The 12,702-nt window shown below is 47.9% G+C and overlaps 1 protein-coding gene across 5 annotated transcripts in view; it reads left to right on the top strand.

Annotated features, from left to right (window-relative positions):
• The window catches only part of PTPRN2 (protein tyrosine phosphatase receptor type N2), a 712,067-nt gene that overhangs the window by 255,017 nt on the left and 444,348 nt on the right, over positions 1-12,702 (top strand). The window contains exon 3 of one of the 5 annotated variants that reach the window (XM_079150659.1): positions 11,189-11,234. The exons of the other annotated variants lie outside the window; for them this stretch is intronic. The gene's annotated coding sequence lies outside the window, so the exon portion shown is untranslated. The remainder of the gene's footprint in view (positions 1-11,188; positions 11,235-12,702) is intronic. 5 annotated transcript variants of the gene reach the window in all.

Below are 12,702 nucleotides of genomic sequence, written 5' to 3' on the forward strand. Positions count from 1 at the left end.
CTCCAACCCTGCCCGGCTGGTCCTGAGCCCACCCTCCAGGTAAGGCTTCTTGTGGGAATGCCGCCTAGAACACATCACCTATGGGACTCAGCAGTGGACACTTTGTCTCACATCATGCTCACAGTGGACACTGCCTCACTTCATGTCCTTTAACAGATGAAACTGATTCTTGGAAAGACAGTATCACAGGCCCAGAGGACCTGCAGCTTCCCTGGAGCCTGCGACTTCCTCCTCAGTCTCTCCTGTGGCCCTGGCCTCTGTCACATCAGGGCATCGGAGCTCAGGGGGCGTTTGGGGTCCTGTTAACACGCACACGCTCACAGTCACACACATCTCACCCTCCCTGAGCCCACGCCTCTGCCCCAGTGTCAGGCTTGTAGGAAAGGCAGCTTCACACCTGTTTCCAGCCTGAGCGCTCATGCTGCCACCTCATGTGCCTCAGTGTGAGGAAGAACCTCAGACCCCAGGAGGGAGCAGCCTGAGGACGGCGAGAGCTCCGTGAGTCTGGGAAGGTCCTGAGGAGGACACCAGCCTCCTTCCCTCTTCCGAGCGGGGCCACAGGAGACTGGGTGGGCTGGGCCCACACCTGGACTGCTTCTGTGGTGCTCAGCAGGGAGTGTGGCGGAGGGTAGGAAGGAGGGAGGGAGGTGGGACGTGGCAGGAGCAAGGGTGCGAACAGTGAAGACTTGCTGAAGAGGTACTCAGCATTTAGTCGTGTCAGGACTTAGGTGGTACTTAGTGCGTAGCAGTGCTTGGTGCTTGCTAGAAGCTGCCGCTTAGGAGGCTTTTAGTGCTTAGCAGTACTCGGCACTTGCTACCAGCAGGGTCCACTACTGAGAAGTGGAACCTCTGCCTTGGGGTGGAGCCAGCCTGCAGGTTGTTCCCTCATCCAGCTTCCTGGTGCTGGCAGCTTGGAGGATGGCCTGTGGCAGAAGGACAGAGGCCAGTACAACCAATGAAAACACAGGAAACATCTCTGACTGGCTGTTTCTTCTCGTGAAACTGGACAAGCAAACCGACAGATCTTTTTTCCTCTCACCACAGTCACTGGGCTTTTTCAAACCAGTTTGTGCAGGACCTTGTACTCACTGGGTGCCGCGTCTACCAGGAGGAGCAAGGGAAAGCGAGTGAGAAGAGCAGCAGGGCAGGGAGGTGATGGCTCCTCTGGCCCTGCCTCGGTTCCTCCCCTCCCAGCTCAGGTCTGATGTACAGGCACGCAGCTCCCTGTAAGTCCTGCGCCTGCTGGGCTGAGGCTGGAAGAAGATGGCCTGCTGTGTCAGCATGCTGTGTTTCCTGAGTAAGTAAACAGCCCAACACTGCACCTCTGGGAACTAGAAGAGAAGGAAGAACAGCCCACAGGTTGTGGAAGGAAGAAAGAAAAGATCAGAGCAAAAGTACACGAAAGAGGCACTAGAAAGACAATAGAAAGATCAGTAAAACTAAGACTTGGGTTTTTGAAGAGATAAAATAGACAATGTGTCACTTAGATTAAGAAAAGAGAGAGAAGGCTCAAATAAATAAAATCAGAGTTGAAAGAGGAGAGGTTGCAGCTGATCCTAGGATGCCGAGGCTGGCCCCCAACTGATCCTAGGATGCCGAGGCTGGCCCCCAACTGATCCTAGGATGCCGAGGCTGGCCCCCAACTGATCCTAGGATGCCGAGGCTGGCCCCCAACTGATCCTAGGATGCCGAGGCTGGCCCCCAACTGATCCTAGGATGCCGAGGCTGGCCCCCAACTGATCCTAGGATGCCGAGGCTGGCCCCAAACTGATCCTAGGATGCTGAGGCTGGTCCCCAACTGATCCTAGGATGCCGAGGCTGGTCCCCGAGGGATGGCTGAACAGTGTGATCCTAGGATGCCAAGGCTGGCCCCAAACTGTTCCTAGGATGCTGAGGCTGGTCCCCAACTGATCCTAGGATGCCGAGGCTAGTCCCCAAACTGATCCTAGGATGCTGAGACTGGTCCCCAACTGATCCTAGGATGCCGAGGCTGGCCCCAACTGATCCTAGGATGCTGAGGCTGGTCCCCGAGGGACAACTGACAGTGTGATCCTAGGATGGGAAGCTGCTTCGTAGGGACGACTGAGCAGTGGGGGCCAACCCACTGGATTCCCAGGAGCAGCAGACAGATGCCTCAGCACAGTGGATTTCCGAGTCTCCAAGTAGAAAACCTGAAGCCATCAATAACAGGGAGATTCAACCAGCCAGTCAGAAAGTTCTCACACCAAAAAAGCCCAGGATGGGATGGAGTCACAGCTGGATTCCACCAAGTATTCAAAGAACAAGTAATACCAATTCTTCTCAAACTCCTCCAGAAGTGAAGTGGATAGAACACTTCCAAGCACATTCCATGAGGTCAGCCTCACCCTGACCCAAAGCCAGACTGGAACACTGCGAGAAAAGAAGTCTGAGGCCCACAGGCCGTGACCACAGCTGTTCCCAAGGGAGCGCTTGCTGACTTGAATCTTCAGAGGGGAGCCCTATTTTTCAATCTCTCCACCTTTCAGATATCCACCTGATTTCTGATGCTCATCGAAAGGTATCTGAGTTAGAGGCTGGGGAAGGAGTTTTGTGCCTGGGCAGATGAGGCTATAGTCAAGGCCAGAGCACAGAAGGATGAGCATGGGAGTGGCACAGAAGGCGGAGGAGGGGTGAAGTGGCAGGGGACTGTCACAGGCCATCACAGAACTTACTGCTCAGCCTGCAATGCACAGTTGCAAGCTGGGGGCCCATGGCTGCTCAGGGTCCTGGAGGGTGGGCTCAGGACCAGCCGGGCAGGGTTGGAGAGGGCTGCACAAGGCCATTAGCAGGCGCCTCCTCCCCTGCTGGAGAGAGCATGTGGGCTCCTGGCCTGCGTTGAGCCAGAGACCCCTCGTTGGAGCAGATCTCGTGGAGTGGATTAAAGCCCCCGAAGAACAGGAGGACCCCACCCCCGTGGACTGACTGGGCAGGGAGTCCTCCAGACTGCATGCGAGAGGGTGCTGCCTGTCCCAAGGCCCAACAAGAACTGGCCCTGGACCTCTGGGCGGCTCTCCCCAGGTGAGACAGGATATCTCCTGGGTGGGCCAGTGGCTGACCAGATGGGTGTGGGGCCCCTGACTCAGGCCAGGGCACAAGTGATAGCAAACCAGAAGGAAGCAAAAGTCACAGCAGCAGCAAAGACGGCTGAGTGCAACCTGGATCTGTGTGACCAGCACTGTGAGGTGTGGGACCTGAGGCCATTGCAGAGTCCAGCACTGGAGGCATGGTGTGGTCTCCTTTTTCCTAACTCAAGAGTGTCTTTTAGGACTATCAGAGCCACATGTATCATTTCCTTGACTTTGTAAAAAAAATTCCAAACCTTTTCTTTTTTAGGAGGTGTTTGGGAAGGACCTCAAAGTCCTGACCTGCCACTTGGGTGCAGCAAGCTGTGCAGTCTGGATTTAAAATCACTCCAAGCTTCAGGAAGGGCTTGAGGGTACTGGAAGGACCCCCTCCTCTCTGTGTCTGAAAACAGGGAGAAGTCCCGGTAACATCGTCCTCGAGGGGGCGTGGCCAGGCTGATATGCACTTGAACTCTGAGCTGGAGGGAGGGCGGCCAGCCACTGTGTCAGGAAAGGAAATCATGGCCTGAACGCAGGCCACTTGAGGTGGTGTCCGTCCTGCTAGGTCGCCTGTCATGAGCTGGACCTGGACACTGGCTGGAGGGTCACTGGGCTTGTTCACGGGAAGGTTTCTGGCAGGTTCCTGGTCAGCCAGCAGCCCTCCAGCAGGAGGCCCAGCCCAGCCAATGCAGCTGCCCACACAACAGTGTGGGAACCAGGACAGGAACTTAGCTCCTTAGTGGGCCAGGCCAAGCTTTCTTCCTTGTTCTGAGCAAAACACGCCCCCATCAAGTTCGTGCTGGACAGCATTTGAAGACCCCAGTGTGAGGTACAAAGAGATGCAGCCTGGTCTTAATCACCCCTGGGCTCCTGACAGGACACACTGCACAGGGTGTGTCTGGGGTCTTTACTTGATGCCTTGAAACCCCCTTTTTCTGCTCTATCTCCTGCCTCGAATTTACCTGTACCCTGGCTTTCTAGGTCTTATTCTTGTGCCACAGTCCCCTCTCCTGTCTGTTGTTCGTCATGCTGCTGTGCCCGTTAGTCGGGGGATAATCTGCTGTTGAAGCCTTCCTCCACGCCTGCCAGACACAGCACAGTGCCTGCTAGGTCATGGGCATGGGCCCCGGATGCCCATTGCCCTCCCTGGGTGTTGTCTGCGATCCTGCCTCTCCTCTTGCTGTTAAGGGGACAGCTGCACCTTTTCTCTCCCTGGAGGTCTGGACTTGCAGCCACATGCCTGGCTCAGCCTCATGGCAAGTTTCACAGCTTGGCTCTAGTACCCAACCAGCCTTGGAGGTCATTGGCTGCTCGTTATGACTGTGGAGCTCCAGCCTGGGCAACAAGGGTCTTTCCAGCAGGCAACCTGGGAGGAAGCATGGCAGGTGAGGGCCTGTGCCAGAGGCAGGCCTTGCTCTGTGCACCTGCCCCTCCTGGAGGTGACAGAGAAGGTGGAGGTAGAGGTGGAGGTCCTTGCTGGCACTGAGCGTGGTGGTGGGGGCACAGAGCAGGCCCACTTGTCTGGCTGTTAAGCCACTGGGCAGAGAGCAGACTGCAGTCACCCCGCAGCCTTTGACAGTACAAGGAGCCAGCCACGCTGCACACCATGGGCGGTTTGTGGCTTGTGGGCTGAAACGAGGTTTGCACGATCCAGAAGCTCCAGAGCAGTCTCTCTCCTGAACTCTTTCCCAGCTAGAACTTAGAAATAGACCTGGAATCCCTGTGAGAGTGGAGGGCCGTGTCAGTCCAGTGAAGCAGAATTGCTTATTCTTCTGTGGCTGGGATGTGTCTGCCGAGGGAACCCTGTGTGTTCTTACGTGAGGTTTCCATACCTCCCTGCTGTTTGGAAGACAGGAGCAGCTGCCGTGTGACCAGCCTCAGGAGGCCCTGGGTCTTGGGTGTGTTGTGCTGCAGCTCTGGCTCCCTCCACCTGCCTCTGGGTAGCTGTGTGCGCCTGTGGCCTTAGAGACGCAAGACAGCACGTGGTCCCGCAGCTGCCAGTCTGTGCAGGGCTTTGTCTCCTCTCTCTGTCTTACCCTTGTGTCTCTGGTTCTGACTCCTCTTTCTGGGACCCAGCTATCCAGACTTGAGGTGGCACCCCTCCTGCCAGGTACCTGCCAGCAACTAGCTCCCGGAGCTGCTTGGCCCTCATGCGGTTCCCTCCACACCGTGTGCCCAGGCCCCCACTTGTCAGTGCCGTGACACTGGGGAAGTTCCCATTTTAAGACCAGGAAGGAAAAAAAAACATAAAGTAACCATTAAGAAGACCCAAAATCCAAAATGAAATTGGTTCCACCAATCAGGATTTTTTGGATGGCACAGAAACTGTGAGCATGACCAGATGAAGGGATAGCACATGGAGCAGAACACATGTGTTGCGTGTTTAGGATGAGCAGGCAAGGCCCAGGGCTCCTGGGGCTGAGGTGTCCTGCATGCCTTTCCTGCCCTTCATTTTATCTTGAATTAACTGATAAACTCTGCTCTCTGCACAGTGGAGGGATGGAGAGGTGGAGCAGGGGTTTCCCAGGGGAAGGTGCCCTGAACAGGTGGCTCTTGGGTGGCTACCAGGAAAGGCCAAGGGAGACTGGGGCTGGCGGTGGGGTTGCTCTGGTGACCAGAGGAGAGACCTGCAGACTCAATGGCAGCCTCATCCTGTGTATGCCAGGCCTTAGGCAACATGGCTCCTGGGAACCAGGCTGCAGCGCCAGAGGCTTCATCTGCCTCCCTCTGTGTCTAACTGGGAGTGTCCATGGGCAGTTTGCATGGGGTTTCTCCTTCATGCCCCCAGGGGATTAAGACAGGCCCTCTTAGACCGAGAGGAGGAGAGGAGGACTCAGCACAAATGAGGAGTAGGACAAGGGCATCTGCTGGCCTGCCCACCGGCCCTACTCCATGAGGTCAGCAGCACCTCCTTAGCCTAAAATGCCAACATTGTACCATCCAGCATGTTGTAAGGCCCTGTGTGCAAGGAACAGAGTGAGCGGAGGGTGAGGTAGAAGATGGTTAGATTTACTGCTGGCACCAAGCTGAGTGCTTGACCTGCACCCCTGTTACCCCTGGCAGCTCTGTGAGAAGTCTGCTGTCCCCAGGAGCCAGTCCTTTCCTAAGCAGTCACTGGCTCAGGTCCCTCCGTGCTGTTGTCCCAACCTGGAGCCCAGCCACATTCTCCCAACTTCAAATGTTTGTGTCTGTAGTTCTGATCACACTCCTCAGCTCAAACCAACCCTGACTTCCTGGCATCTTTTTGGCAGGACCGGTGGGCTCAGTGAACTCAGCAAAGCAGGGATGAGATTCTGGAGTTTCTTCTTCTCAGTCCTCCTTTGTTGGTAACAGGGTAATCCCCCAATGAGCCTCCTGCAAGGATCGGCTGCTCTCCTCCCAGCCTCTCCACCTGCAGCCCCCTGCACTGCTAGGGCTCTTTGCTGATCTGCAATCTCTGGGAACTTCGGGTTGTGGCCAGTGTTCTGTTGCCTATTGCCACCTTCTTGCCAGCCTGCATTCTCCCTTGGTGCTTCCCATGTTGTTTCAAGGCCCCAAGGCTCCCTGTGCTGCTCTGCCAGCCTTCCCACAGGGAAGACACACTCGTCCATGCTCTGTGCTGTCTCTGTAGCTCCCGCTCTGGCTGCAGAGCATGCTGGCTGTGCTCCTGTCTCCCTCCTCACTGGTTTCCTCCTCCTTGAGCCCTGCCCCACTGTGAGCAGCTGCTTCCATCCAGGGTCCTTTCTTCGTCGCGCTTGCCATGCCTCACTTTCCTTACAGTTGTGTTACCCTGGATGAGAGTTTACCAAGGAGAGCAGGACCCAGATCGTCATAGGTGACAGAGAGGAATGCCTAATAGCACCTGTCTTCTCTACCTGGTCTGTATGTGCAGATTCCGACCACAGTGAGGGCAGCCTGGTATTCCTGAGGTGGAGGGGCTGTGCCATTGCTCAGGAAGTGGGCTCAGCCCCACCCCCAACACAAAAGCACACTAGGTAGCTATGTACACCCTCTGGCAGGAGGCGGCCCATGGGAAAACGTGCTGCACAACCCATATGCACACCCCCACAGGAGACACCTTCCATTCCATCAGAAACACCAGGTGCCTCAGGCAATCAAATTTGTGTTTGGAAGCTGGGAACTTCTGCAGAAGGGTGTGATACCCAGCAACACCTGGCAATAAGCACACTTGGGTAGCCATCTGCCTGCTTTTATCCCTGTGCAGCACTGCCCCCTGCTCTGATACGAGCAGTTTGGGGTCACTCTACACAAGTGGCTAATTTTTAAAATTGGGGAGGGCAAAGAACTATCATTAAAACACTGCTTGAGCATTGAGGGGGCTGAGCCATTTTCTGAGTAATTAAGGCTAAATGCTACATTCTGAAAATGGACCACTACACTTCTATTTCCCACAAGTTCCCCCCCCCCCCTTTCATACCTTTTGGTCTTATTTTCATTTTTGCTCTTTTACCCTTTTGTATTGCAATCTATCCTGGCCATGGTAATTTTTTGAGTTGAAAACCACCCATGGTAATGAGTTCTCCCCTTTTTAGTGGTTCAGATAGCCATCTGGAGATCAGAGGCACTTGGAAGGTCCTATTTAGGTCAGTTGAAACTTGCCTTCTCCCTGTTTGGTTAAAATCAAGGTGCCAAGCTGGAAGTGATGAATTGTGAACTCCAAAAGGAGAATCTGAGCATCAGCTCATAATATCATACCAGAAAAAAATAAAATGAAAATAAAGCAAAAGAGAAGCAGGGATAGGCCTTAAATTGACTCAGAACATACTTGTGACTCTGGCAGAGCTTTCTGTGATATTTATCAGGCACTCCTGTAAAAAATCCTTCCTTTACAACCTCCCAGTTTTACTTACTTCTGGGATGACTGACACAAATGTACATCTCAGGTAAAAGAACCATTGTCTTATCATTTAAATGTCCATGCACAGCTGCGATTTGGTTGTATTCTCCTGCCAGTTGTTTAAGACCAAGTTAGTCAAAATTGATCTCTTTACTGTTTACTGTTAGAATCAGCGAGATTTGTCAGGGATCATTCTTGGGAATTAGTGAGAAGCCTTTTGGCTCCTTTAGCTTTTCCTCTACCAGTTGTGCCATCTTCCAGGATGAGTTAGGGTCTTGCTGACCACATATGGCTTCCCTTGGAAGCATTAGGGACATTTCTATCTCCAATGACCCTCCTCTTTTCAGAATGTGCACTGGTTGGCTTTCTGTTCTCTAGGGTCCTCTTGATCCCCCTGATGGAGAGGTAAGATGACTCACAGATTTGCAAGGACTTTAGAGAAGTTTCGTTGATCCCTGAGTTTGGCTGACCTTAGGAGGCAAGGGCCAACATATTGGCTATTTCTTTCCTTAGCCCTTTTACTACATTGACTTTGGTCTCCAGGCTTTGATTTTAAACATCCATCAGGTCAGTTTCACCAGTGTTGAAGTAGGAGTACTGGGTTTTAACTTTAATGTCTAATTAATTTGGGTCAATTTTAGTACTGGAAGTCACCATTATATCCTACCTCTCCCATAGGTGATGGCTTATTGTCTCAAATGAGTTCAGGTTCTGTTGAAAACAGTGCTTCTGAAAAACATTAACAGACAACTGTTATTTTACAAGGAAAATACAAAATGAAATTAACAAGAACAAAAACATTTTCAGTTTGTATAGTAGCTGTGAACCAAGAAACATAATTTTTACAGTCCCAAACAGTTACTTAGTTATGTATTCTATCCCGTTTGTTTTGAGATCACAGTAATCTTTATAAAAGTCTACATTTTGAACTTGACTTTATAAATCTATTTTATAAATTATTGATAACAGATTACCTTTATCCATTTATGAAACATTAAATACCATAAATACCAACCAAATTGATTATTTCTATATAAATATGAAGGACACTATTGCTATAGACGATTTTAGTTTGGAGAACACCAACGTGGTGAGAATGCTCTCCTAAGCTTTACAGTTTTAAAGGCTTGTATACTTGAAGAACATGAATGCATCTGATATACAGAGAAGCCAGTGATGGTTAGGGTTGCAATTATGCAGGTGTCTTTATTAACTGGGTTTAACTTTATGTTAAAACTTAAGGCTCAAACAGTTCTCAGATGTATATGTAACAGTTATGTACAGTTATAAAGTAATTTTTTATAAGAGTTTGAAAAGGTACAAACTCTAATCCCTTTAAGACTTAGTTTCACTAAATTATAAAACCTAAAAGATATCAGAAATCATCTTGATAGGTAAGAGTATATCAATGTTTTCAGGAGCCCTTGTTGTTTCTAAAGAGAGAATTAGCATATTAAAGGTTACATTCTGAAATAATCCTTATGAAATTCTGAATTTAGACAAATTACTCTTTTTAATAAGCTTTATCTTTGCATATTAAGTTACACCTGTTAGAATATTAACTCTCAGTAACCTTGTTTTTAGGTTAAGACCACAGACAAGCAATCTTAAACCTTTTTTTTCACCTACCAATTTATAAAAACACATTTAATAGGCCCTAATATGTGTTACCTTATGGAATTGAAAAAGCCAAGAGTACTTGAATTTATACTTAGTTGATGTTTTAGTTTTTTAACTTTGCAAATTAGTCAGATGTCTATCCTAACAAACTTATGAAGATTAATCCCATTTATTTTAAAATTAGTCTGCCCATTTCTAACTTAAGTTACCCATGAAAACCGAGGTATCAAATAAGTCTATTTAACATGTTAAGTCAGTTATTCCTGCCAAAGAAAAATACTTTAAAGTAACAGATGTTGCACTTTACTTTAAATATTTTATAGAAATCAATACTGTCTTGATTGGCTACCTGGAAAACTGGTGAGTTGGTAATCTTAAAGACATTTTAATTCACATGTATTTAATTAATTTAAGTCATGTGAACTGAAAGGCATTTGGATCCATTCCTTTTTAAAAATTTATGAGTGCTCATTTATCTATATGCTGATTTTGGTATCATGTAAATGATACAGACACAGCACATATGTAGACACAATATACGATAAAAGGTGTGCACAGAAATACACAAAACAGATAGGAAACAAAGATTTGAACTTTTTTTTTAACCAAGTATTAAATCCCTATGGGTAGCAGACAAAAGAACTATCAGATTTAAGTCCTTAGAATTTAAAATAGAGCCTGTTGCCGATTTTCACAGTATGACTCAGACCTGGGAAGGATCTGTACTTTTCGTTTTCCTTCCCTGTTCCTAGCCTAGAATTTTTCCTGGAGATTTCTTGTACACCTCAAACTTCTGTGTGCTCACTGAGTCCAAATGAAACAACAGTATTCTACCATCTGTGGCCTTTTATCCCTTTTGTCCTCGGACTGTCTTTCCAATATTTCAACACAAGCTGCAGAGGCTCTCTGGGGGGAGGGGTTGCTGGTGTCTTTCCCCTGCTGTCATCCCTGTCTCTAGGGTGCAGTCTCTATTTAGAGGCTCACCCTCTCCCCACTAGAGGCTCCTTGCACTCCCACTGCCCCACTTTCCTGGATGGGGCTCATGTTTCTGAATAAAGGCTCGACCACCCTTTTGGGAGGGTCCTTGCACTACTGTCTCGGTCACCTCCAGGATGCCCCGACCAACAGAGAAATGCGTTTCAGTTATGTTTCTTGGATTTAATTGTCTATTCCTCCACCCGTACTGCATTGTCTAGGTTACTGTGCTGATGGAATACGATGTGAAGTTATGTACTTCAGGTGATTTCACCTGCTATATCCCTCTTTTCCCAGCAGTTTTAGCTACTGTAGTTAATTTGTTATTCTATATAAATTGCTTGTCTGTACCTGCAAACACTCTTGCTGAGGTTTGAACCAGAATTTGCCAAACCTTTACAGGCTTGTATCAATTTGGGGAGAATTAACTTCATTTTTACATTGAAACTTTAGATCCACAAACATGGTTTATCTGTCATTTTTTTAGATCTTTGATTTCTTTCATTTCATTGTGTAACTTAAAGTATACAAATCCTGTACATGTTTTGTTAGAATCATTCCTAAGTATTTAAATTTTTAACTGACTCTAAGTGGTATTTTAATGTCAGTGCTCTTTGTAGGAAATGAACTTATTAGTTCTAGGAGGTTTTTTCTTTCTTTCTTTTCTTTGTAGATTCCTTGAGATTTTCCATGTAGACAGCCATGTCATCTGGAAATAGGTACAGTTTTCTGATATGCATGCTTTATTCCCCTTATTTTCCTCTTGGCACCATGCTGAATAAGAGTGGTGAGAGTGGACGTCTTTGCTTTTTTCCTCGCCTTCAGTGGGGAACTTTCAGTTTGAGTCGATAGGTATGGCTTTAGCCTCAGGGCTTTTTCAGGGGCAAAATTTGTTGATCATTTGTTATCAAGTTAATGAAGTTATTCTTGATTCTTGTTTTTTTTTCTGAGAGTTTTAATCATAAATGGGCATTACATTTTCAGTTGCTTTTTCTATTTTATTGTTATGATGGTTTGACTTTTATTCTTCTTTGGCCTTTTAATATGGTGGATTACACTGATTTTATTTTTGAATAGTGAACCAGCCTCTCCTTGTGGAAATAAACCCTGTGGCGAATGATTATTTTCATATATTGCCATTCATTTGCTTATATTTCCAAAGGTTGTTTGTATCTACACTCATGAGGGATATTGGTCTGTAGGTTTCTTTTCTTATACCGTCATTGTCTGCTTTTGATATCAGATTAGTAATGGCTGCATGAAATGAATTGGAACTGCTTCCTCCTCTTGTGTGCTCTAGAAGGGATTGTGTGGAATTTATGTCAATATTCTTTTTTAGACATTTGTTAGAATTCTCCAGTGACACCATCTGGCCTGCATACTTCTTTGGGGGGGAGGTTTTAAATTCTGAATTCCAGTTCCTTAATAGTTATAGGACTATTGAAATAATCTGTCTTAAGTTGGATCAGTTATGGTAGGTTGTATTTTCCAGGCCTCAGTCCATTTCATTAATGTTGTCAAAGTTCATGTGTGTGAAGTTGCTGATTCTCTTATTATCCATTTGATGCCTGCAATGATATTCCCTATTTTATTGTCTATATTGGTAATTTGTCATGTCTTTTTTCTTTGCCTTGCTTTATAGGTTTGTCAGTTTTACTGACAAGGACCTGGTTTTTGTGGCCACAGATTTTTCTCTTTTTCTGATTTAAATTTCATTGACCTATCCTTATTGTTCTTTCCCTTCTACTCACTTTGTTTTTATTTTACTGTTTTCTATGTAGATTCTTGATGTGGAATCTAGGTTGCTGATTTGAGTCCTCTTTTTGCCTAACATCAGCACTCAGTGTAAACATCTCCCTCACAGCCTTGCTTTAACGGTGAGCCACAGAGGGTGAGATCACGCTGAACTTTGGTTTTCATTCAGCACAGTGTATTTTACTCCCCTCGGATGCTCTTTGGTCCACAGATAGCTTAGAAATATGTTGTTCGCTTTCTGGGTGTCTGGAGATTTTCCCATTATTTTTTCTGAGGCTGATTTCCAGCAGGCCCCTGCAGTGTTAGATGGCACTTTCTGAATGATCCCATTCCTTCCTGCTGCTGAAGCCTGTGTGATGAATGGGGCGTGGTCTCGTCACATGCTGCATGGGTAGCTATCGGGTGCTTTCTGCTGTGGCTGGGTCGTGCTCC

Source organism: Sciurus vulgaris (genome assembly GCF_902686455.1).
Source record: "Sciurus vulgaris genome assembly, chromosome: 8".
NCBI lineage: Eukaryota > Metazoa > Chordata > Mammalia > Rodentia > Sciuridae > Sciurus > Sciurus vulgaris.